Below are 26,774 nucleotides of genomic sequence, written 5' to 3'. Positions count from 1 at the left end.
ATTGGACTTACCTGTGTGGGTTAAATCCGGGTTATTTGACAACCTATGGCGGTGAAGGTTCTGCTCAGGCAGAGCAGTGCTGATGCTAATCATAAAGCTGTCGCTGCTGTGAAGGTTCTAGGTGACATCACAATCCCTATGGTTACATACACAACAAAGCTGGGTTGTTGTTGTTTACACTCTGCAAGGCCTGTGGAAGTGAGTGACATCATAGCACTGTAGTTCTGAGGGTTCTAGATGGATGCAACAATCTCCTGTTGCTTCTATGAAGGCCATAATAGACGACATCACCAAACAGCTCCATAGTCACATACACAGCAAAGGAGAGATGTTGTTTACACCTAGTGATGTCAGTGGTATTGAGTGACATCACAGCACAGTGCTAAGGCTCCTGGGCCTGGACACAGCAGCGGCTGCAATATCTCAACGGAGAATACGTTTATATATATGTGTGTGTGTGCGCGTATATATATATATATATATATATATATATATATATATATATTTCTCCGCCGAAATCACTTTTAAACCCATTTCCACCTTTTTTTCCCTTCTCTTCCTCTTACTTTTTTTTCACGTTTTTTTACGTTTTTCTCCTTTTCGCCTCTTTTCTGGGCGTATTATTCTTCTTTTTCTTCTTTTTTTTCGTCTAATGCATACCCCATCAGTGCAGCAATGCTTATTCAATACCGCCAGCAGATGGAGACACTGGGGGATAATTTTCTAAGGATTTATACTGATTTTTCCTGTCTGAATTTGTCGCACAGAAAGTTGCAGGCCAAATATGTGTGACATTTCTGCGACTTTAGCTTCTAGAGCATTTTTACAACATTATACATAGGTGCTGAATACATAAAAAGCGACTGTTCAGCGACAGACAAGTCGCATCGGCTGAAAGTAGGCCAGAATGTCAGTCCATGTTGGAGCAGGTTTAGATACAGTCTAAAGCATAGATCTCAAAGTCTGTGCACAGAATTTAGCAAGGGCCTCGCACCTTCTGATGCATCAGGTAGGTGCACAATAGCATAGCCTAACCCTCTGTACTTTGGTCTATATTGATGCGGGACATAGACAGCCAGCTGATGACCAATCCATTAGTGCAATGGATGGCTGGAAGCATTTGTCTTTGCCTTTGCAATACCACAGAAGCAATGCATGGTCAATGTACAGCAATGACACACCTGTGTGAACAGCCAGGAGACCCCCCCATGTTATGTTACATAGTTACATAGTTAGTACGGTCGAAAAAAGACATATGTCCATCAAGTTCAACCAGGGAATTAAGGGGTAGGGGTGTGGCGCGATATTGGGGAAGGGATGAGATTTTATATTTCTTCATAAGCATTAATCTTATTTTGTCAATTAGGAACATTCAGCACCCACCCGCTATCAAGGCAGCTGCCTATCATGTCATGCCCTACCTGCACAGGTGTGCTGGCTACTCAAATGATCCAATTAAGGAGGCCATTTAGTCAGCAGCAGCAGAAGTCCTGTGCCTGGACGCTCCAACAGCGGCCAGACACAAGCAGAAGCAGCAGAAGCAGCAGCAGCACCACCTTTTGTTTTTTGGCTGCAGCAGCAGCAGCAGCAGCAGCAGCAGCAGCAAGGCCCACAGGGCTGGCTAGCTGGCTAGCCAGCAAGCAGGTAGCAATGAAAGTAGGAATCTTTCTTTTTAACCCTGTAAGGGGGTGGTGCACTGTACCCGAAGATACTGCCATATCGGGTCAATGCATAGGGCGACGGAAGCAAGCTTCGAAATCGGCCCCCGTTCTCAAAAATCCATTTAATATATGGTCCCCAGATAGGGGACGTATCAGATATTAAACTGATAAGAACAGATACTACACTTGATCTTAGCCAAAAGGCCGAGAAGCGATAACCGTGAAAGGGGCGGGCCCAACAAGGTCCCCTTCATGGGCACTATCACTGCTTGCTGTCAGGGAGGCTGCCAGACAATTTTCCATGCACACTCTGGGCTGGGGGGCAGTCAACCACCAGTACACACAGCAGAACCTAAACCCATACCATTATTGCTAAGCAGCAAGACAGGGGCCCATTGCACTCCCACGGGGCCTTTTTAAATGCAATCCATAACCCGGATTTGCCAGGAACCCTTCTTACTCCTCCTACTTGCATGTGACACTGGGCTTAGGATCTGCATAGGAAACACACACACAAGCACACACCTACCTTTGTTGCCTGCAGATGCCTCCTTGGCTGTCCCCAAACGGTATCAAACCAACACCCACGGGAAGCTGTAAGCATAGAGGACATGCCTGCACCCCATTGGACTTACCTGTGTGGGTTAAATCCGGGTTATTTGACAACCTATGGCGGTGATGGTTCTGCTCAGGCAGAGCAGTGCTGATGCTAATCATAAAGCTGTCGCTGCTGTGAAGGTTCTAGGTGACATCACAATCCCTATGGTTACATACACAACAAAGCTGGGTTGTTGTTGTTTACACTCTGCAAGGCCTGTGGAAGTGAGTGACATCATAGCACTGTAGTTCTGAGGGTTCTAGATGGATGCAACAATCTCCTGTTGCTTCTATGAAGGCCATAATAGACGACATCACCAAACAGCTCCATAGACACATACACAGCAAAGGAGAGATGTTGTTTACACCTAGTGATGTCAGTGGTATTGAGTGACATCACAGCACAGTGCTAAGGCTCCTGGGCCTGGACACAGCAGCGGCTGCAATATCTCAACGGAGAATACGTTTATATATATGTGTGTGTGTGCGCGTATATATATATATATATATATATATATATATATATATTTCTCCGCCGAAATCACTTTTAAACCCATTTCCACCTTTTTTTCCCTTCTCTTCCTCTTACTTTTTTTTCACGTTTTTTTACGTTTTTCTCCTTTTCGCCTCTTTTCTGGGCGTATTATTCTTCTTTTTCTTCTTTTTTTTCGTCTAATGCATACCCCATCAGTGCAGCAATGCTTATTCAATACCGCCAGCAGATGGAGACACTGGGGGATAATTTTCTAAGGATTTATACTGATTTTTCCTGTCTGAATTTGTCGCACAGAAAGTTGCAGGCCAAATATGTGTGACATTTCTGCGACTTTAGCTTCTAGAGCATTTTTACAACATTATACATAGGTGCTGAATACATAAAAAGCGACTGTTCAGCGACAGACAAGTCGCATCGGCTGAAAGTAGGCCAGAATGTCAGTCCATGTTGGAGCAGGTTTAGATACAGTCTAAAGCATAGATCTCAAAGTCTGTGCACAGAATTTAGCAAGGGCCTCGCACCTTCTGATGCATCAGGTAGGTGCACAATAGCATAGCCTAACCCTCTGTACTTTGGTCTATATTGATGCGGGACATAGACAGCCAGCTGATGACCAATCCATTAGTGCAATGGATGGCTGGAAGCATTTGTCTTTGCCTTTGCAATACCACAGAAGCAATGCATGGTCAATGTACAGCAATGACACACCTGTGTGAACAGCCAGGAGACCCCCCCATGTTATGTTACATAGTTACATAGTTAGTACGGTCGAAAAAAGACATATGTCCATCAAGTTCAACCAGGGAATTAAGGGGTAGGGGTGTGGCGCGATATTGGGGAAGGGATGAGATTTTATATTTCTTCATAAGCATTAATCTTATTTTGTCAATTAGGAACATTCAGCACCCACCCGCTATCAAGGCAGCTGCCTATCATGTCATGCCCTACCTGCACAGGTGTGCTGGCTACTCAAATGATCCAATTAAGGAGGCCATTTAGTCAGCAGCAGCAGAAGTCCTGTGCCTGGACGCTCCAACAGCGGCCAGACACAAGCAGAAGCAGCAGAAGCAGCAGCAGCACCACCTTTTGTTTTTTGGCTGCAGCAGCAGCAGCAGCAGCAAGGCCCACAGGGCTGGCTAGCTGGCTAGCCAGCAAGCAGGTAGCAATGAAAGTAGGAATCTTTCTTTTTAACCCTGTAAGGGGGTGGTGCACTGTACCCGAAGATACTGCCATATCGGGTCAATGCATAGGGCGACGGAAGCAAGCTTCGAAATCGGCCCCCGTTCTCAAAAATCCATTTAATATATGGTCCCCAGATAGGGGACGTATCAGATATTAAACTGATAAGAACAGATACTACACTTGATCTTAGCCAAAAGGCCGAGAAGCGATAACCGTGAAAGGGGCGGGCCCAACAAGGTCCCCTTCATGGGCACTATCACTGCTTGCTGTCAGGGAGGCTGCCAGACAATTTTCCATGCACACTCTGGGCTGGGGGGCAGTCAACCACCAGTACACACAGCAGAACCTAAACCCATACCATTATTGCTAAGCAGCAAGACAGGGGCCCATTGCACTCCCACGGGGCCTTTTTAAATGCAATCCATAACCCGGATTTGCCAGGAACCCTTCTTACTCCTCCTACTTGCATGTGACACTGGGCTTAGGATCTGCATAGGAAACACACACACAAGCACACACCTACCTTTGTTGCCTGCAGATGCCTCCTTGGCTGTCCCCAAACGGTATCAAACCAACACCCACGGGAAGCTGTAAGCATAGAGGACATGCCTGCACCCCATTGGACTTACCTGTGTGGGTTAAATCCGGGTTATTTGACAACCTATGGCGGTGATGGTTCTGCTCAGGCAGAGCAGTGCTGATGCTCCTCATAAAGCTGTCGCTGCTGTGAAGGTTCTAGGTGACATCACAATCCCTATGGTTACATACACAACAAAGCTGGGTTGTTGTTGTTTACACTCTGCAAGGCCTGTGGAAGTGAGTGACATCATAGCACTGTAGTTCTGAGGGTTCTAGATGGATGCAACAATCTCCTGTTGCTTCTATGAAGGCCATAATAGACGACATCACCAAACAGCTCCATAGTCACATACACAGCAAAGGAGAGATGTTGTTTACACCTAGTGATGTCAGTGGTATTGAGTGACATCACAGCACAGTGCTAAGGCTCCTGGGCCTGGACACAGCAGCGGCTGCAATATCTCAACGGAGAATACGTTTATATATATGTGTGTGTGTGCGCGTATATATATATATATATATATATATATATATATATATATATATATATATATATATATATTTCTCCGCCGAAATCACTTTTAAACCCATTTCCACCTTTTTTTCCCTTCTCTTCCTCTTACTTTTTTTTCACGTTTTTTTACGTTTTTCTCCTTTTCGCCTCTTTTCTGGGCGTATTATTCTTCTTTTTCTTCTTTTTTTTCGTCTAATGCATACCCCATCAGTGCAGCAATGCTTATTCAATACCGCCAGCAGATGGAGACACTGGGGGATAATTTTCTAAGGATTTATACTGATTTTTCCTGTCTGAATTTGTCGCACAGAAAGTTGCAGGCCAAATATGTGTGACATTTCTGCGACTTTAGCTTCTAGAGCATTTTTACAACATTATACATAGGTGCTGAATACATAAAAAGCGACTGTTCAGCGACAGACAAGTCGCATCGGCTGAAAGTAGGCCAGAATGTCAGTCCATGTTGGAGCAGGTTTAGATACAGTCTAAAGCATAGATCTCAAAGTCTGTGCACAGAATTTAGCAAGGGCCTCGCACCTTCTGATGCATCAGGTAGGTGCACTATAGCATAGCCTAACCCTCTGTACTTTGGTCTATATTGATGCGGGACATAGACAGCCAGCTGATGACCAATCCATTAGTGCAATGGATGGCTGGAAGCATTTGTCTTTGCCTTTGCAATACCACAGAAGCAATGCATGGTCAATGTACAGCAATGACACACCTGTGTGAACAGCCAGGAGACCCCCCCATGTTATGTTACATAGTTACATAGTTAGTACGGTCGAAAAAAGACATATGTCCATCAAGTTCAACCAGGGAATTAAGGGGTAGGGGTGTGGCGCGATATTGGGGAAGGGATGAGATTTTATATTTCTTCATAAGCATTAATCTTATTTTGTCAATTAGGAACATTCAGCACCCACCCGCTATCAAGGCAGCTGCCTATCATGTCATGCCCTACCTGCACAGGTGTGCTGGCTACTCAAATGATCCAATTAAGGAGGCCATTTAGTCAGCAGCAGCAGAAGTCCTGTGCCTGGACGCTCCAACAGCGGCCAGACACAAGCAGAAGCAGCAGAAGCAGCAGCAGCACCACCTTTTGTTTTTTGGCTGCAGCAGCAGCAGCAGCAGCAGCAGCAAGGCCCACAGGGCTGGCTAGCTGGCTAGCCAGCAAGCAGGTAGCAATGAAAGTAGGAATCTTTCTTTTTAACCCTGTAAGGGGGTGGTGCACTGTACCCGAAGATACTGCCATATCGGGTCAATGCATAGGACGACGGAAGCAAGCTTCGAAATCGGCCCCCGTTCTCAAAAATCCATTTAATATATGGTCCCCAGATAGGGGACGTATCAGATATTAAACTGATAAGAACAGATACTACACTTGATCTTAGCCAAAAGGCCGAGAAGCGATAACCGTGAAAGGGGCGGGCCCAACAAGGTCCCCTTCATGGGCACTATCACTGCTTGCTGTCAGGGAGGCTGCCAGACAATTTTCCATGCACACTCTGGGCTGGGGGGCAGTCAACCACCAGTACACACAGCAGAACCTAAACCCATACCATTATTGCTAAGCAGCAAGACAGGGGCCCATTGCACTCCCACGGGGCCTTTTTAAATGCAATCCATAACCCGGATTTGCCAGGAACCCTTCTTACTCCTCCTACTTGCATGTGACACTGGGCTTAGGATCTGCATAGGAAACACACACACAAGCACACACCTACCTTTGTTGCCTGCAGATGCCTCCTTGGCTGTCCCCAAACGGTATCAAACCAACACCCACGGGAAGCTGTAAGCATAGAGGACATGCCTGCACCCCATTGGACTTACCTGTGTGGGTTAAATCCGGGTTATTTGACAACCTATGGCGGTGATGGTTCTGCTCAGGCAGAGCAGTGCTGATGCTCCTCATAAAGCTGTCGCTGCTGTGAAGGTTCTAGGTGACATCACAATCCCTATGGTTACATACACAACAAAGCTGGGTTGTTGTTGTTTACACTCTGCAAGGCCTGTGGAAGTGAGTGACATCATAGCACTGTAGTTCTGAGGGTTCTAGATGGATGCAACAATCTCCTGTTGCTTCTATGAAGGCCATAATAGACGACATCACCAAACAGCTCCATAGTCACATACACAGCAAAGGAGAGATGTTGTTTACACCTAGTGATGTCAGTGGTATTGAGTGACATCACAGCACAGTGCTAAGGCTCCTGGGCCTGGACACAGCAGCGGCTGCAATATCTCAACGGAGAATACGTTTATATATATGTGTGTGTGTGCGCGTATATATATATATATATATATATATATATATATATATATATATATTTCTCCGCCGAAATCACTTTTAAACCCATTTCCACCTTTTTTTCCCTTCTCTTCCTCTTACTTTTTTTTCACGTTTTTTTACGTTTTTCTCCTTTTCGCCTCTTTTCTGGGCGTATTATTCTTCTTTTTCTTCTTTTTTTTCGTCTAATGCATACCCCATCAGTGCAGCAATGCTTATTCAATACCGCCAGCAGATGGAGACACTGGGGGATAATTTTCTAAGGATTTATACTGATTTTTCCTGTCTGAATTTGTCGCACAGAAAGTTGCAGGCCAAATATGTGTGACATTTCTGCGACTTTAGCTTCTAGAGCATTTTTACAACATTATACATAGGTGCTGAATACATAAAAAGCGACTGTTCAGCGACAGACAAGTCGCATCGGCTGAAAGTAGGCCAGAATGTCAGTCCATGTTGGAGCAGGTTTAGATACAGTCTAAAGCATAGATCTCAAAGTCTGTGCACAGAATTTAGCAAGGGCCTCGCACCTTCTGATGCATCAGGTAGGTGCACTATAGCATAGCCTAACCCTCTGTACTTTGGTCTATATTGATGCGGGACATAGACAGCCAGCTGATGACCAATCCATTAGTGCAATGGATGGCTGGAAGCATTTGTCTTTGCCTTTGCAATACCACAGAAGCAATGCATGGTCAATGTACAGCAATGACACACCTGTGTGAACAGCCAGGAGACCCCCCCATGTTATGTTACATAGTTACATAGTTAGTACGGTCGAAAAAAGACATATGTCCATCAAGTTCAACCAGGGAATTAAGGGGTAGGGGTGTGGCGCGATATTGGGGAAGGGATGAGATTTTATATTTCTTCATAAGCATTAATCTTATTTTGTCAATTAGGAACATTCAGCACCCACCCGCTATCAAGGCAGCTGCCTATCATGTCATGCCCTACCTGCACAGGTGTGCTGGCTACTCAAATGATCCAATTAAGGAGGCCATTTAGTCAGCAGCAGCAGAAGTCCTGTGCCTGGACGCTCCAACAGCGGCCAGACACAAGCAGAAGCAGCAGAAGCAGCAGCAGCAGCACCACCTTTTGTTTTTTGGCTGCAGCAGCAGCAGCAGCAGCAGCAAGGCCCACAGGGCTGGCTAGCTGGCTAGCCAGCAAGCAGGTAGCAATGAAAGTAGGAATCTTTCTTTTTAACCCTGTAAGGGGGTGGTGCACTGTACCCGAAGATACTGCCATATCGGGTCAATGCATAGGGCGACGGAAGCAAGCTTCGAAATCGGCCCCCGTTCTCAAAAATCCATTTAATATATGGTCCCCAGATAGGGGACGTATCAGATATTAAACTGATAAGAACAGATACTACACTTGATCTTAGCCAAAAGGCCGAGAAGCGATAACCGTGAAAGGGGCGGGCCCAACAAGGTCCCCTTCATGGGCACTATCACTGCTTGCTGTCAGGGAGGCTGCCAGACAATTTTCCATGCACACTCTGGGCTGGGGGGCAGTCAACCACCAGTACACACAGCAGAACCTAAACCCATACCATTATTGCTAAGCAGCAAGACAGGGGCCCATTGCACTCCCACGGGGCCTTTTTAAATGCAATCCATAACCCGGATTTGCCAGGAACCCTTCTTACTCCTCCTACTTGCATGTGACACTGGGCTTAGGATCTGCATAGGAAACACACACACAAGCACACACCTACCTTTGTTGCCTGCAGATGCCTCCTTGGCTGTCCCCAAACGGTATCAAACCAACACCCACGGGAAGCTGTAAGCATAGAGGACATGCCTGCACCCCATTGGACTTACCTGTGTGGGTTAAATCCGGGTTATTTGACAACCTATGGCGGTGATGGTTCTGCTCAGGCAGAGCAGTGCTGATGCTCCTCATAAAGCTGTCGCTGCTGTGAAGGTTCTAGGTGACATCACAATCACTATGGTTACATACACAACAAAGCTGGGTTGTTGTTGTTTACACTCTGCAAGGCCTGTGGAAGTGAGTGACATCATAGCACTGTAGTTCTGAGGGTTCTAGATGGATGCAACAATCTCCTGTTGCTTCTATGAAGGCCATAATAGACGACATCACCAAACAGCTCCATAGTCACATACACAGCAAAGGAGAGATGTTGTTTACACCTAGTGATGTCAGTGGTATTGAGTGACATCACAGCACAGTGCTAAGGCTCCTGGGCCTGGACACAGCAGCGGCTGCAATATCTCAACGGAGAATACGTTTATATATATGTGTGTGTGTGCGCGTATATATATATATATATATATATATATATATATATATATATATTTCTCCGCCGAAATCACTTTTAAACCCATTTCCACCTTTTTTTCCCTTCTCTTCCTCTTACTTTTTTTTCACGTTTTTTTACGTTTTTCTCCTTTTCGCCTCTTTTCTGGGCGTATTATTCTTCTTTTTCTTCTTTTTTTTCGTCTAATGCATACCCCATCAGTGCAGCAATGCTTATTCAATACCGCCAGCAGATGGAGACACTGGGGGATAATTTTCTAAGGATTTATACTGATTTTTCCTGTCTGAATTTGTCGCACAGAAAGTTGCAGGCCAAATATGTGTGACATTTCTGCGACTTTAGCTTCTAGAGCATTTTTACAACATTATACATAGGTGCTGAATACATAAAAAGCGACTGTTCAGCGACAGACAAGTCGCATCGGCTGAAAGTAGGCCAGAATGTCAGTCCATGTTGGAGCAGGTTTAGATACAGTCTAAAGCATAGATCTCAAAGTCTGTGCACAGAATTTAGCAAGGGCCTCGCACCTTCTGATGCATCAGGTAGGTGCACTATAGCATAGCCTAACCCTCTGTACTTTGGTCTATATTGATGCGGGACATAGACAGCCAGCTGATGACCAATCCATTAGTGCAATGGATGGCTGGAAGCATTTGTCTTTGCCTTTGCAATACCACAGAAGCAATGCATGGTCAATGTACAGCAATGACACACCTGTGTGAACAGCCAGGAAACCCCCCCATGTTATGTTACATAGTTACATAGTTAGTACGGTCGAAAAAAGACATATGTCCATCAAGTTCAACCAGGGAATTAAGGGGTAGGGGTGTGGCGCGATATTGAGGAAGGGATGAGATTTTATATTTCTTCATAAGCATTAATCTTATTTTGTCAATTAGGAACATTCAGCACCCACCCGCTATCAAGGCAGCTGCCTATCATGTCATGCCCTACCTGCACAGGTGTGCTGGCTACTCAAATGATCCAATTAAGGAGGCCATTTAGTCAGCAGCAGCAGAAGTCCTGTGCCTGGACGCTCCAACAGCGGCCAGACACAAGCAGAAGCAGCAGAAGCAGCAGCAGCACCACCTTTTGTTTTTTGGCTGCAGCAGCAGCAGCAGCAGCAGCAGCAGCAAGGCCCACAGGGCTGGCTAGCTGGCTAGCCAGCAAGCAGGTAGCAATGAAAGTAGGAATCTTTCTTTTTAACCCTGTAAGGGGGTGGTGCACTGTACCCGAAGATACTGCCATATCGGGTCAATGCATAGGGCGACGGAAGCAAGCTTCGAAATCGGCCCCCGTTCTCAAAAATCCATTTAATATATGGTCCCCAGATAGGGGACGTATCAGATATTAAACTGATAAGAACAGATACTACACTTGATCTTAGCCAAAAGGCCGAGAAGCGATAACCGTGAAAGGGGCGGGCCCAACAAGGTCCCCTTCATGGGCACTATCACTGCTTGCTGTCAGGGAGGCTGCCAGACAATTTTCCATGCACACTCTGGGCTGGGGGGCAGTCAACCACCAGTACACACAGCAGAACCTAAACCCATACCATTATTGCTAAGCAGCAAGACAGGGGCCCATTGCACTCCCACGGGGCCTTTTTAAATGCAATCCATAACCCGGATTTGCCAGGAACCCTTCTTACTCCTCCTACTTGCATGTGACACTGGGCTTAGGATCTGCATAGGAAACACACACACAAGCACACACCTACCTTTGTTGCCTGCAGATGCCTCCTTGGCTGTCCCCAAACGGTATCAAACCAACACCCACGGGAAGCTGTAAGCATAGAGGACATGCCTGCACCCCATTGGACTTACCTGTGTGGGTTAAATCCGGGTTATTTGACAACCTATGGCGGTGATGGTTCTGCTCAGGCAGAGCAGTGCTGATGCTCCTCATAAAGCTGTCGCTGCTGTGAAGGTTCTAGGTGACATCACAATCCCTATGGTTACATACACAACAAAGCTGGGTTGTTGTTGTTTACACTCTGCAAGGCCTGTGGAAGTGAGTGACATCATAGCACTGTAGTTCTGAGGGTTCTAGATGGATGCAACAATCTCCTGTTGCTTCTATGAAGGCCATAATAGACGACATCACCAAACAGCTCCATAGTCACATACACAGCAAAGGAGAGATGTTGTTTACACCTAGTGATGTCAGTGGTATTGAGTGACATCACAGCACAGTGCTAAGGCTCCTGGGCCTGGACACAGCAGCGGCTGCAATATCTCAACGGAGAATACGTTTATATATATGTGTGTGTGTGCGCGTATATATATATATATATATATATATATATATATATATATTTCTCCGCCGAAATCACTTTTAAACCCATTTCCACCTTTTTTTCCCTTCTCTTCCTCTTACTTTTTTTTCAAGTTTTTTTACGTTTTTCTCCTTTTCGCCTCTTTTCTGGGCGTATTATTCTTCTTTTTCTTCTTTTTTTTCGTCTAATGCATACCCCATCAGTGCAGCAATGCTTATTCAATACCGCCAGCAGATGGAGACACTGGGGGATAATTTTCTAAGGATTTATACTGATTTTTCCTGTCTGAATTTGTCGCACAGAAAGTTGCAGGCCAAATATGTGTGACATTTCTGCGACTTTAGCTTCTAGAGCATTTTTACAACATTATACATAGGTGCTGAATACATAAAAAGCGACTGTTCAGCGACAGACAAGTCGCATCGGCTGAAAGTAGGCCAGAATGTCAGTCCATGTTGGAGCAGGTTTAGATACAGTCTAAAGCATAGATCTCAAAGTCTGTGCACAGAATTTAGCAAGGGCCTCGCACCTTCTGATGCATCAGGTAGGTGCACTATAGCATAGCCTAACCCTCTGTACTTTGGTCTATATTGATGCGGGACATAGACAGCCAGCTGATGACCAATCCATTAGTGCAATGGATGGCTGGAAGCATTTGTCTTTGCCTTTGCAATACCACAGAAGCAATGCATGGTCAATGTACAGCAATGACACACCTGTGTGAACAGCCAGGAGACCCCCCCATGTTATGTTACATAGTTACATAGTTAGTACGGTCGAAAAAAGACATATGTCCATCAAGTTCAACCAGGGAATTAAGGGGTAGGGGTGTGGCGCGATATTGGGGAAGGGATGAGATTTTATATTTCTTCATAAGCATTAATCTTATTTTGTCAATTAGGAACATTCAGCACCCACCCGCTATCAAGGCAGCTGCCTATCATGTCATGCCCTACCTGCACAGGTGTGCTGGCTACTCAAATGATCCAATTAAGGAGGCCATTTAGTCAGCAGCAGCAGAAGTCCTGTGCCTGGACGCTCCAACAGCGGCCAGACACAAGCAGAAGCAGCAGAAGCAGCAGCAGCACCACCTTTTGTTTTTTGGCTGCAGCAGCAGCAGCAGCAGCAGCAGCAGCAAGGCCCACAGGGCTGGCTAGCTGGCTAGCCAGCAAGCAGGTAGCAATGAAAGTAGGAATCTTTCTTTTTAACCCTGTAAGGGGGTGGTGCACTGTACCCGAAGATACTGCCATATCGGGTCAATGCATAGGGCGACGGAAGCAAGCTTCGAAATCGGCCCCCGTTCTCAAAAATCCATTTAATATATGGTCCCCAGATAGGGGACGTATCAGATATTAAACTGATAAGAACAGATACTACACTTGATCTTAGCCAAAAGGCCGAGAAGCGATAACCGTGAAAGGGGCGGGCCCAACAAGGTCCCCTTCATGGGCACTATCACTGCTTGCTGTCAGGGAGGCTGCCAGACAATTTTCCATGCACACTCTGGGCTGGGGGGCAGTCAACCACCAGTACACACAGCAGAACCTAAACCCATACCATTATTGCTAAGCAGCAAGACAGGGGCCCATTGCACTCCCACGGGGCCTTTTTAAATGCAATCCATAACCCGGATTTGCCAGGAACCCTTCTTACTCCTCCTACTTGCATGTGACACTGGGCTTAGGATCTGCATAGGAAACACACACACAAGCACACACCTACCTTTGTTGCCTGCAGATGCCTCCTTGGCTGTCCCCAAACGGTATCAAACCAACACCCACGGGAAGCTGTAAGCATAGAGGACATGCCTGCACCCCATTGGACTTACCTGTGTGGGTTAAATCCGGGTTATTTGACAACCTATGGCGGTGATGGTTCTGCTCAGGCAGAGCAGTGCTGATGCTCCTCATAAAGCTGTCGCTGCTGTGAAGGTTCTAGGTGACATCACAATCCCTATGGTTACATACACAACAAAGCTGGGTTGTTGTTGTTTACACTCTGCAAGGCCTGTGGAAGTGAGTGACATCATAGCACTGTAGTTCTGAGGGTTCTAGATGGATGCAACAATCTCCTGTTGCTTCTATGAAGGCCATAATAGACGACATCACCAAACAGCTCCATAGTCACATACACAGCAAAGGAGAGATGTTGTTTACACCTAGTGATGTCAGTGGTATTGAGTGACATCACAGCACAGTGCTAAGGCTCCTGGGCCTGGACACAGCAGCGGCTGCAATATCTCAACGGAGAATACGTTTATATATATGTGTGTGTGTGTGCGCGTATATATATATATATATATATATATATATATATATATATATATATTTCTCCGCCGAAATCACTTTTAAACCCATTTCCACCTTTTTTTCCCTTCTCTTCCTCTTACTTTTTTTTCACGTTTTTTTACGTTTTTCTCCTTTTCGCCTCTTTTCTGGGCGTATTATTCTTCTTTTTCTTCTTTTTTTTCGTCTAATGCATACCCCATCAGTGCAGCAATGCTTATTCAATACCGCCAGCAGATGGAGACACTGGGGGATAATTTTCTAAGGATTTATACTGATTTTTCCTGTCTGAATTTGTCGCACAGAAAGTTGCAGGCCAAATATGTGTGACATTTCTGCGACTTTAGCTTCTAGAGCATTTTTACAACATTATACATAGGTGCTGAATACATAAAAAGCGACTGTTCAGTGACAGACAAGTCGCATCGGCTGAAAGTAGGCCAGAATGTCAGTCCATGTTGGAGCAGGTTTAGATACAGTCTAAAGCATAGATCTCAAAGTCTGTGCACAGAATTTAGCAAGGGCCTCGCACCTTCTGATGCATCAGGTAGGTGCACTATAGCATAGCCTAACCCTCTGTACTTTGGTCTATATTGATGCGGGACATAGACAGCCAGCTGATGACCAATCCATTAGTGCAATGGATGGCTGGAAGCATTTGTCTTTGCCTTTGCAATACCACAGAAGCAATGCATGGTCAATGTACAGCAATGACACACCTGTGTGAACAGCCAGGAGACCCCCCCATGTTATGTTACATAGTTACATAGTTAGTACGGTCGAAAAAAGACATATGTCCATCAAGTTCAACCAGGGAATTAAGGGGTAGGGGTGTGGCGCGATATTGGGGAAGGGATGAGATTTTATATTTCTTCATAAGCATTAATCTTATTTTGTCAATTAGGAACATTCAGCACCCACCCGCTATCAAGGCAGCTGCCTATCATGTCATGCCCTACCTGCACAGGTGTGCTGGCTACTCAAATGATCCAATTAAGGAGGCCATTTAGTCAGCAGCAGCAGAAGTCCTGTGCCTGGACGCTCCAACAGCGGCCAGACACAAGCAGAAGCAGCAGAAGCAGCAGCAGCACCACCTTTTGTTTTTTGGCTGCAGCAGCAGCAGCAGCAGCAGCAGCAGCAAGGCCCACAGGGCTGGCTAGCTGGCTAGCCAGCAAGCAGGTAGCAATGAAAGTAGGAATCTTTCTTTTTAACCCTGTAAGGGGGTGGTGCACTGTACCCGAAGATACTGCCATATCGGGTCAATGCATAGGGCGACGGAAGCAAGCTTCGAAATCGGCCCCCGTTCTCAAAAATCCATTTAATATATGGTCCCCAGATAGGGGACGTATCAGATATTAAACTGATAAGAACAGATACTACACTTGATCTTAGCCAAAAGGCCGAGAAGCGATAACCGTGAAAGGGGCGGGCCCAACAAGGTCCCCTTCATGGGCACTATCACTGCTTGCTGTCAGGGAGGCTGCCAGACAATTTTCCATGCACACTCTGGGCTGGGGGGCAGTCAACCACCAGTACACACAGCAGAACCTAAACCCATACCATTATTGCTAAGCAGCAAGACAGGGGCCCATTGCACTCCCACGGGGCCTTTTTAAATGCAATCCATAACCCGGATTTGCCAGGAACCCTTCTTACTCCTCCTACTTGCATGTGACACTGGGCTTAGGATCTGCATAGGAAACACACACACAAGCACACACCTACCTTTGTTGCCTGCAGATGCCTCCTTGGCTGTCCCCAAACGGTATCAAACCAACACCCACGGGAAGCTGTAAGCATAGAGGACATGCCTGCACCCCATTGGACTTACCTGTGTGGGTTAAATCCGGGTTATTTGACAACCTATGGCGGTGATGGTTCTGCTCAGGCAGAGCAGTGCTGATGCTCCTCATAAAGCTGTCGCTGCTGTGAAGGTTCTAGGTGACATCACAATCCCTATGGTTACATACACAACAAAGCTGGGTTGTTGTTGTTTACACTCTGCAAGGCCTGTGGAAGTGAGTGACATCATAGCACTGTAGTTCTGAGGGTTCTAGATGGATGCAACAATCTCCTGTTGCTTCTATGAAGGCCATAATAGACGACATCACCAAACAGCTCCATAGTCACATACACAGCAAAGGAGAGATGTTGTTTACACCTAGTGATGTCAGTGGTATTGAGTGACATCACAGCACAGTGCTAAGGCTCCTGGGCCTGGACACAGCAGCGGCTGCAATATCTCAACGGAGAATACGTTTATATATATGTGTGTGTGTGCGCATATATATATATATATATATATATATATATATATATATATATATATTTCTCCGCCGAAATCACTTTTAAACCCATTTCCACCTTTTTTTCCCTTCTCTTCCTCTTACTTTTTTTTCACGTTTTTTTACGTTTTTCTCCTTTTCGCCTCTTTTCTGGGCGTATTATTCTTCTTTTTCTTCTTTTTTTTCGTCTAATGCATACCCCATCAGTGCAGCAATGCTTATTCAATACCGCCAGCAGATGGAGACACTGGGGGATAATTTTCTAAGGATTTATACTGATTTTTCCTGTCTGAATTTGTCGCACAGAAAGTTGCAGGCCAAATATGTGTGACATTTCTGCGACTTTAGCTTCTAGAGCATTTTTACAACATTATACATAGGTGCTGAATACATAAAAAGCGACTGTTCAGCGACAGACAAGTCGCATCGGCTGAAAGTAGGCCAGAATGTCAGTCCATGTTGGAGCAGGTTTAGATACAGTCTAAAGCATAGATCTCAAAGTCTGTGCACAGAATTTAGCAAGGGCCTCGCACCTTCTGATGCATCAGGTAGGTGCACTATAGCATAGCCTAACCCTCTGTACTTTGGTCTATATTGATGCGGGACATAGACAGCCAGCTGATGACCAATCCATTAGTGCAATGGATGGCTGGAAGCATTTGTCTTTGCCTTTGCAATACCACAGAAGCAATGCATGGTCAATGTACAGCAATGACACACCTGTGTGAACAGCCAGGAGACCCCCCCATGTTATGTTACATAGTTACATAGTTAGTACGGTCGAAAAAAGACATATGTCCATCAAGTTCAACCAGGGAATTAAGGGGTAGGGGTGTGGCGCGATATTGGGGAAGGGATGAGATTTTATATTTCTTCATAAGCATTAATCTTATTTTGTCAATTAGGAACATTCAGCACCCACCCGCTATCAAGGCAGCTGCCTATCATGTCATGCCCTACCTGCACAGGTGTGCTGGCTACTCAAATGATCCAATTAAGGAGGCCATTTAGTCAGCAGCAGCAGAAGTCCTGTGCCTGGACGCTCCAACAGCGGCCAGACACAAGCAGAAGCAGCAGAAGCAGCAGCAGCACCACCTTTTGTTTTTTGGCTGCAGCAGCAGCAGCAGCAGCAGCAGCAGCAGCAGCAAGGCCCACAGGGCTGGCTAGCTGGCTAGCCAGCAAGCAGGTAGCAATGAAAGTAGGAATCTTTCTTTTTAACCCTGTAAGGGGGGTGGTGCACTGTACCCGAAGATACTGCCATATCGGGTCGATGCATAGGGCGACGGAAGCAAGCTTCGAAATCGGCCCCGTTCTCAAAAATCCATTTAATATATGGTCCCCAGATAGGGGACGTATCAGATATTAAACTGATAAGAACAGATACTACACTTGATCTTAGCCAAAAGGCCGAGAAGCGATAACCGTGAAAGGGGCGGGCCCAACAAGGTCCCCTTCATGGGCACTATCACTGCTTGCTGTCAGGGAGGCTGCCAGACAATTTTCCATGCACACTCTGGGCTGGGGGGCAGTCAACCACCAGTACACACAGCAGAACCTAAACCCATACCATTATTGCTAAGCAGCAAGACAGGGGCCCATTGCACTCCCACGGGGCCTTTTTAAATGCAATCCATAACCCGGATTTGCCAGGAACCCTTCTTACTCCTCCTACTTGCATGTGACACTGGGCTTAGGATCTGCATAGGAAACACACACACAAGCACACACCTACCTTTGTTGCCTGCAGATGCCTCCTTGGCTGTCCCCAAACGGTATCAAACCAACACCCACGGGAAGCTGTAAGCATAGAGGACATGCCTGCACCCCATTGGACTTACCTGTGTGGGTTAAATCCGGGTTATTTGACAACCTATGGCGGTGATGGTTCTGCTCAGGCAGAGCAGTGCTGATGCTCCTCATAAAGCTGTCGCTGCTGTGAAGGTTCTAGGTGACATCACAATCCCTATGGTTACATACACAACAAAGCTGGGTTGTTGTTGTTTACACTCTGCAAGGCCTGTGGAAGTGAGTGACATCATAGCACTGTAGTTCTGAGGGTTCTAGATGGATGCAACAATCTCCTGTTGCTTCTATGAAGGCCATAATAGACGACATCACCAAACAGCTCCATAGTCACATACACAGCAAAGGAGAGATGTTGTTTACACCTAGTGATGTCAGTGGTATTGAGTGACATCACAGCACAGTGCTAAGGCTCCTGGGCCTGGACACAGCAGCGGCTGCAATATCTCAACGGAGAATACGTTTATATATATGTGTGTGTGTGCGCGTATATATATATATATATATATATATATATATATATATTTCTCCGCCGAAATCACTTTTAAACCCATTTCCACCTTTTTTTCCCTTCTCTTCCTCTTACTTTTTTTTCACGTTTTTTTACGTTTTTCTCCTTTTCGCCTCTTTTCTGGGCGTATTATTCTTCTTTTTCTTCTTTTTTTTCGTCTAATGCATACCCCATCAGTGCAGCAATGCTTATTCAATACCGCCAGCAGATGGAGACACTGGGGGATAATTTTCTAAGGATTTATACTGATTTTTCCTGTCTGAATTTGTCGCACAGAAAGTTGCAGGCCAAATATGTGTGACATTTCTGCGACTTTAGCTTCTAGAGCATTTTTACAACATTATACATAGGTGCTGAATACATAAAAAGCGACTGTTCAGCGACAGACAAGTCGCATCGGCTGAAAGTAGGCCAGAATGTCAGTCCATGTTGGAGCAGGTTTAGATACAGTCTAAAGCATAGATCTCAAAGTCTGTGCACAGAATTTAGCAAGGGCCTCGCACCTTCTGATGCATCAGGTAGGTGCACTATAGCATAGCCTAACCCTCTGTACTTTGGTCTATATTGATGCGGGACATAGACAGCCAGCTGATGACCAATCCATTAGTGCAATGGATGGCTGGAAGCATTTGTCTTTGCCTTTGCAATACCACAGAAGCAATGCATGGTCAATGTACAGCAATGACACACCTGTGTGAACAGCCAGGAGACCCCCCCATGTTATGTTACATAGTTACATAGTTAGTACGGTCGAAAAAAGACATATGTCCATCAAGTTCAACCAGGGAATTAAGGGGTAGGGGTGTGGCGCGATATTGGGGAAGGGATGAGATTTTATATTTCTTCATAAGCATTAATCTTATTTTGTCAATTAGGAACATTCAGCACCCACCCGCTATCAAGGCAGCTGCCTATCATGTCATGCCCTACCTGCACAGGTGTGCTGGCTACTCAAATGATCCAATTAAGGAGGCCATTTAGTCAGCAGCAGCAGAAGTCCTGTGCCTGGACGCTCCAACAGCGGCCAGACACAAGCAGAAGCAGCAGCAGCACCACCTTTTGTTTTTTGGCTGCAGCAGCAGCAGCAGCAGCAGCAGCAGCAAGGCCCACAGGGCTGGCTAGCTGGCTAGCCAGCAAGCAGGTAGCAATGAAAGTAGGAATCTTTCTTTTTAACCCTGTAAGGGGGTGGTGCACTGTACCCGAAGATACTGCCATATCGGGTCAATGCATAGGGCGACGGAAGCAAGCTTCGAAATCGGCCCCCGTTCTCAAAAATCCATTTAATATATGGTCCCCAGATAGGGGACGTATCAGATATTAAACTGATAAGAACAGATACTACACTTGATCTTAGCCAAAAGGCCGAGAAGCGATAACCGTGAAAGGGGCGGGCCCAACAAGGTCCCCTTCATGGGCACTATCACTGCTTGCTGTCAGGGAGGCTGCCAGACAATTTTCCATGCACACTCTGGGCTGGGGGGCAGTCAACCACCAGTACACACAGCAGAACCTAAACCCATACCATTATTGCTAAGCAGCAAGACAGGGGCCCATTGCACTCCCACGGGGCCTTTTTAAATGCAATCCATAACCCGGATTTGCCAGGAACCCTTCTTACTCCTCCTACTTGCATGTGACACTGGGCTTAGGATCTGCATAGGAAACACACACACAAGCACACACCTACCTTTGTTGCCTGCAGATGCCTCCTTGGCTGTCCCCAAACGGTATCAAACCAACACCCACGGGAAGCTGTAAGCATAGAGGACATGCCTGCACCCCATTGGACTTACCTGTGTGGGTTAAATCCGGGTTATTTGACAACCTATGGCGGTGATGGTTCTGCTCAGGCAGAGCAGTGCTGATGCTCCTCATAAAGCTGTCGCTGCTGTGAAGGTTCTAGGTGACATCACAATCCCTATGGTTACATACACAACAAAGCTGGGTTGTTGTTGTTTACACTCTGCAAGGCCTGTGGAAGTGAGTGACATCATAGCACTGTAGTTCTGAGGGTTCTAGATGGATGCAACAATCTCCTGTTGCTTCTATGAAGGCCATAATAGACGACATCACCAAACAGCTCCATAGTCACATACACAGCAAAGGAGAGATGTTGTTTACACCTAGTGATGTCAGTGGTATTGAGTGACATCACAGCACAGTGCTAAGGCTCCTGGGCCTGGACACAGCAGCGGCTGCAATATCTCAACGGAGAATACGTTTATATATATGTGTGTGTGTGCGCGTATATATATATATATATATATATATATATATATATATATATATATTTCTCCGCCGAAATCACTTTTAAACCCATTTCCACCTTTTTTTCCCTTCTCTTCCTCTTACTTTTTTTTCACGTTTTTTTACGTTTTTCTCCTTTTCGCCTCTTTTCTGGGCGTATTATTCTTCTTTTTCTTCTTTTTTTTCGTCTAATGCATACCCCATCAGTGCAGCAATGCTTATTCAATACCGCCAGCAGATGGAGACACTGGGGGATAATTTTCTAAGGATTTATACTGATTTTTCCTGTCTGAATTTGTCGCACAGAAAGTTGCAGGCCAAATATGTGTGACATTTCTGCGACTTTAGCTTCTAGAGCATTTTTACAACATTATACATAGGTGCTGAATACATAAAAAGCGACTGTTCAGCGACAGACAAGTCGCATCGGCTGAAAGTAGGCCAGAATGTCAGTCCATGTTGGAGCAGGTTTAGATACAGTCTAAAGCATAGATCTCAAAGTCTGTGCACAGAATTTAGCAAGGGCCTCGCACCTTCTGATGCATCAGGTAGGTGCACTATAGCATAGCCTAACCCTCTGTACTTTGGTCTATATTGATGCGGGACATAGACAGCCAGCTGATGACCAATCCATTAGTGCAATGGATGGCTGGAAGCATTTGTCTTTGCCTTTGCAATACCACAGAAGCAATGCATGGTCAATGTACAGCAATGACACACCTGTGTGAACAGCCAGGAGACCCCCCCATGTTATGTTACATAGTTACATAGTTAGTACGGTCGAAAAAAGACATATGTCCATCAAGTTCAACCAGGGAATTAAGGGGTAGGGGTGTGGCGCGATATTGGGGAAGGGATGAGATTTTATATTTCTTCATAAGCATTAATCTTATTTTGTCAATTAGGAACATTCAGCACCCACCCGCTATCAAGGCAGCTGCCTATCATGTCATGCCCTACCTGCACAGGTGTGCTGGCTACTCAAATGATCCAATTAAGGAGGCCATTTAGTCAGCAGCAGCAGAAGTCCTGTGCCTGGACGCTCCAACAGCGGCCAGACACAAGCAGAAGCAGCAGAAGCAGCAGCAGCAGCACCACCTTTTGTTTTTTGGCTGCAGCAGCAGCAGCAGCAGCAGCAGCAAGGCCCACAGGGCTGGCTAGCTGGCTAGCCAGCAAGCAGGTAGCAATGAAAGTAGGAATCTTTCTTTTTAACCCTGTAAGGGGGTGGTGCACTGTACCCGAAGATACTGCCATATCGGGTCAATGCATAGGGCGACGGAAGCAAGCTTCGAAATCGGCCCCCGTTCTCAAAAATCCATTTAATATATGGTCCCCAGATAAGGGACGTATCAGATATTAAACTGATAAGAACAGATACTACACTTGATCTTAGCCAAAAGGCCGAGAAGCGATAACCGTGAAAGGGGCGGGCCCAACAAGGTCCCCTTCATGGGCACTATCACTGCTTGCTGTCAGGGAGGCTGCCAGACAATTTTCCATGCACACTCTGGGCTGGGGGGCAGTCAACCACCAGTACACACAGCAGAACCTAAACCCATACCATTATTGCTAAGCAGCAAGACAGGGGCCCATTGCACTCCCACGGGGCCTTTTTAAATGCAATCCATAACCCGGATTTGCCAGGAACCCTTCTTACTCCTCCTACTTGCATGTGACACTGGGCTTAGGATCTGCATAGGAAACACACACACAAGCACACACCTACCTTTGTTGCCTGCAGATGCCTCCTTGGCTGTCCCCAAACGGTATCAAACCAACACCCACGGGAAGCTGTAAGCATAGAGGACATGCCTGCACCCCATTGGACTTACCTGTGTGGGTTAAATCCGGGTTATTTGACAACCTATGGCGGTGATGGTTCTGCTCAGGCAGAGCAGTGCTGATGCTCCTCATAAAGCTGTCGCTGCTGTGAAGGTTCTAGGTGACATCACAATCCCTATGGTTACATACACAACAAAGCTGGGTTGTTGTTGTTTACACTCTGCAAGGCCTGTGGAAGTGAGTGACATCATAGCACTGTAGTTCTGAGGGTTCTAGATGGATGCAACAATCTCCTGTTGCTTCTATGAAGGCCATAATAGACGACATCACCAAACAGCTCCATAGTCACATACACAGCAAAGGAGAGATGTTGTTTACACCTAGTGATGTCAGTGGTATTGAGTGACATCACAGCACAGTGCTAAGGCTCCTGGGCCTGGACACAGCAGCGGCTGCAATATCTCAACGGAGAATACGTTTATATATATGTGTGTGTGTGCGCGTATATATATATATATATATATATATATATATATATATATATATATTTCTCCGCCGAAATCACTTTTAAACCCATTTCCACCTTTTTTTCCCTTCTCTTCCTCTTACTTTTTTTTCACGTTTTTTTACGTTTTTCTCCTTTTCGCCTCTTTTCTGGGCGTATTATTCTTCTTTTTCTTCTTTTTTTTCGTCTAATGCATACCCCATCAGTGCAGCAATGCTTATTCAATACCGCCAGCAGATGGAGACACTGGGGGATAATTTTCTAAGGATTTATACTGATTTTTCCTGTCTGAATTTGTCGCACAGAAAGTTGCAGGCCAAATATGTGTGACATTTCTGCGACTTTAGCTTCTAGAGCATTTTTACAACATTATACATAGGTGCTGAATACATAAAAAGCGACTGTTCAGCGACAGACAAGTCGCATCGGCTGAAAGTAGGCCAGAATGTCAGTCCATGTTGGAGCAGGTTTAGATACAGTCTAAAGCATAGATCTCAAAGTCTGTGCACAGAATTTAGCAAGGGCCTCGCACCTTCTGATGCATCAGGTAGGTGCACTATAGCATAGCCTAACCCTCTGTACTTTGGTCTATATTGATGCGGGACATAGACAGCCAGCTGATGACCAATCCATTAGTGCAATGGATGGCTGGAAGCATTTGTCTTTGCCTTTGCAATACCACAGAAGCAATGCATGGTCAATGTACAGCAATGACACACCTGTGTGAACAGCCAGGAGACCCCCCCATGTTATGTTACATAGTTACATAGTTAGTACGGTCGAAAAAAGACATATGTCCATCAAGTTCAACCAGGGAATTAAGGGGTAGGGGTGTGGCGCGATATTGGGGAAGGGATGAGATTTTATATTTCTTCATAAGCATTAATCTTATTTTGTCAATTAGGAACATTCAGCACCCACCCGCTATCAAGGCAGCTGCCTATCATGTCATGCCCTACCTGCACAGGTGTGCTGGATACTCAAATGATCCAATTAAGGAGGCCATTTAGTCAGCAGCAGCAGAAGTCCTGTGCCTGGACGCTCCAACAGCGGCCAGACACAAGCAGAAGCAGCAGAAGCAGCAGCAGCACCACCTTTTGTTTTTTGGCTGAAGCAGCAGCAGCAGCAGCAGCAGCAGCAAGGCCCACAGGGCTGGCTAGCTGGCTAGCCAGCAAGCAGGTAGCAATGAAAGTAGGAATCTTTCTTTTTAACCCTGTAAGGGGGTGGTGCACTGTACCCGAAGATACTGCCATATCGGGTCAATGCATAGGGCGACGGAAGCAAGCTTCGAAATCGGCCCCCGTTCTCAAAAATCCATTTAATATATGGTCCCCAGATAGGGGACGTATCAGATATTAAACTGATAAGAACAGATACTACACTTGATCTTAGCCAAAAGGCCGAGAAGCGATAACCGTGAAAGGGGCGGGCCCAACAAGGTCCCCTTCATGGGCACTATCACTGCTTGCTGTCAGGGAGGCTGCCAGACAATTTTCCATGCACACTCTGGGCTGGGGGGCAGTCAACCACCAGTACACACAGCAGAACCTAAACCCATACCATTATTGCTAAGCAGCAAGACAGGGGCCCATTGCACTCCCACGGGGCCTTTTTAAATGCAATCCATAACCCGGATTTGCCAGGAACCCTTCTTACTCCTCCTACTTGCATGTGACACTGGGCTTAGGATCTGCATAGGAAACACACACACAAGCACACACCTACCTTTGTTGCCTGCAGATGCCTCCTTGGCTGTCCCCAAACGGTATCAAACCAACACCCACGGGAAGCTGTAAGCATAGAGGACATGCCTGCACCCCATTGGACTTACCTGTGTGGGTTAAATCCGGGTTATTTGACAACCTATGGCGGTGATGGTTCTGCTCAGGCAGAGCAGTGCTGATGCTCCTCATAAAGCTGTCGCTGCTGTGAAGGTTCTAGGTGACATCACAATCCCTATGGTTACATACACAACAAAGCTGGGTTGTTGTTGTTTACACTCTGCAAGGCCTGTGGAAGTGAGTGACATCATAGCACTGTAGTTCTGAGGGTTCTAGATGGATGCAACAATCTCCTGTTGCTTCTATGAAGGCCATAATAGACGACATCACCAAACAGCTCCATAGTCACATACACAGCAAAGGAGAGATGTTGTTTACACCTAGTGATGTCAGTGGTATTGAGTGACATCACAGCACAGTGCTAAGGCTCCTGGGCCTGGACACAGCAGCGGCTGCAATATCTCAACGGAGAATACGTTTATATATATGTGTGTGTGTGCGCGTATATATATATATATATATATATATATATATATATATATTTCTCCGCCGAAATCACTTTTAAACCCATTTCCACCTTTTTTTCCCTTCTCTTCCTCTTACTTTTTTTTCACGTTTTTTTACGTTTTTCTCCTTTTCGCCTCTTTTCTGGGCGTATTATTCTTCTTTTTCTTCTTTTTTTTCGTCTAATGCATACCCCATCAGTGCAGCAATGCTTATTCAATACCGCCAGCAGATGGAGACACTGGGGGATAATTTTCTAAGGATTTATACTGATTTTTCCTGTCTGAATTTGTCGCACAGAAAGTTGCAGGCCAAATATGTGTGACATTTCTGCGACTTTAGCTTCTAGAGCATTTTTACAACATTATACATAGGTGCTGAATACATAAAAAGCGACTGTTCAGCGACAGACAAGTCGCATCGGCTGAAAGTAGGCCAGAATGTCAGTCCATGTTGGAGCAGGTTTAGATACAGTCTAAAGCATAGATCTCAAAGTCTGTGCACAGAATTTAGCAAGGGCCTCGCACCTTCTGATGCATCAGGTAGGTGCACTATAGCATAGCCTAACCCTCTGTACTTTGGTCTATATTGATGCGGGACATAGACAGCCAGCTGATGACCAATCCATTAGTGCAATGGATGGCTGGAAGCATTTGTCTTTGCCTTTGCAATACCACAGAAGCAATGCATGGTCAATGTACAGCAATGACACACCTGTGTGAACAGCCAGGAGACCCCCCCATGTTATGTTACATAGTTACATAGTTAGTACGGTCGAAAAAAGACATATGTCCATCAAGTTCAACCAGGGAATTAAGGGGTAGGGGTGTGGCGCGATATTGGGGAAGGGATGAGATTTTATATTTCTTCATAAGCATTAATCTTATTTTGTCAATTAGGAACATTCAGCACCCACCCGCTATCAAGGCAGCTGCCTATCATGTCATGCCCTACCTGCACAGGTGTGCTGGCTACTCAAATGATCCAATTAAGGAGGCCATTTAGTCAGCAGCAGCAGAAGTCCTGTGCCTGGACGCTCCAACAGCGGCCAGACACAAGCAGAAGCAGCAGAAGCAGCAGCAGCACCACCTTTTGTTTTTTGGCTGCAGCAGCAGCAGCAGCAGCAGCAGCAGCAAGGCCCACAGGGCTGGCTAGCTGGCTAGCCAGCAAGCAGGTAGCAATGAAAGTAG

General features: G+C 45.9%; 11 non-coding genes across 11 annotated transcripts; all 11 read right to left on the bottom strand.

Moving 5' to 3' along the window:
* Positions 1-1,686: 1,686 nt before the first annotated feature.
* Positions 1,687-1,877, bottom strand: LOC130317862 (U2 spliceosomal RNA). Its single transcript, XR_008864871.1, has one exon. It is a non-coding gene; the product is annotated as a U2 spliceosomal RNA (small nuclear RNA).
* A 2,078-nt stretch (positions 1,878-3,955) lies between these two features.
* On the bottom strand, positions 3,956-4,146 carry LOC130317861 (U2 spliceosomal RNA). The gene has a single exon (XR_008864870.1). It is a non-coding gene; the product is annotated as a U2 spliceosomal RNA (small nuclear RNA).
* Positions 4,147-6,252: 2,106 nt separating this feature from the next.
* Positions 6,253-6,443, bottom strand: LOC130317983 (U2 spliceosomal RNA). Its single transcript, XR_008864980.1, has one exon. It is a non-coding gene; the product is annotated as a U2 spliceosomal RNA (small nuclear RNA).
* Positions 6,444-8,535: 2,092 nt separating this feature from the next.
* Positions 8,536-8,726, bottom strand: LOC130317860 (U2 spliceosomal RNA). The gene has a single exon (XR_008864869.1). It is a non-coding gene; the product is annotated as a U2 spliceosomal RNA (small nuclear RNA).
* Positions 8,727-10,819: 2,093 nt separating this feature from the next.
* Positions 10,820-11,010, bottom strand: LOC130318063 (U2 spliceosomal RNA). Its single transcript, XR_008865034.1, has one exon. It is a non-coding gene; the product is annotated as a U2 spliceosomal RNA (small nuclear RNA).
* A 2,089-nt stretch (positions 11,011-13,099) lies between these two features.
* On the bottom strand, positions 13,100-13,290 carry LOC130318061 (U2 spliceosomal RNA). Its single transcript, XR_008865033.1, has one exon. It is a non-coding gene; the product is annotated as a U2 spliceosomal RNA (small nuclear RNA).
* Positions 13,291-15,387: 2,097 nt separating this feature from the next.
* Positions 15,388-15,578, bottom strand: LOC130318060 (U2 spliceosomal RNA). The gene has a single exon (XR_008865032.1). It is a non-coding gene; the product is annotated as a U2 spliceosomal RNA (small nuclear RNA).
* A 2,102-nt stretch (positions 15,579-17,680) lies between these two features.
* On the bottom strand, positions 17,681-17,870 carry LOC130317988 (U2 spliceosomal RNA). The gene has a single exon (XR_008864984.1). It is a non-coding gene; the product is annotated as a U2 spliceosomal RNA (small nuclear RNA).
* A 2,078-nt stretch (positions 17,871-19,948) lies between these two features.
* LOC130318059 (U2 spliceosomal RNA) lies at positions 19,949-20,139 on the bottom strand. The gene has a single exon (XR_008865031.1). It is a non-coding gene; the product is annotated as a U2 spliceosomal RNA (small nuclear RNA).
* A 2,095-nt stretch (positions 20,140-22,234) lies between these two features.
* Positions 22,235-22,425, bottom strand: LOC130317986 (U2 spliceosomal RNA). Its single transcript, XR_008864982.1, has one exon. It is a non-coding gene; the product is annotated as a U2 spliceosomal RNA (small nuclear RNA).
* A 2,095-nt stretch (positions 22,426-24,520) lies between these two features.
* Positions 24,521-24,711, bottom strand: LOC130318058 (U2 spliceosomal RNA). The gene has a single exon (XR_008865030.1). It is a non-coding gene; the product is annotated as a U2 spliceosomal RNA (small nuclear RNA).
* Positions 24,712-26,774: the final 2,063 nt, after the last annotated feature.

Source organism: Hyla sarda, unplaced genomic scaffold (genome assembly GCF_029499605.1).
Source record: "Hyla sarda isolate aHylSar1 unplaced genomic scaffold, aHylSar1.hap1 scaffold_204, whole genome shotgun sequence".
NCBI classification, from domain to species: domain Eukaryota; kingdom Metazoa; phylum Chordata; class Amphibia; order Anura; family Hylidae; genus Hyla; species Hyla sarda.
Note: the sequence above shows the minus strand (reverse complement) of the source record. Positions and strands in the feature narration are given on the sequence as shown.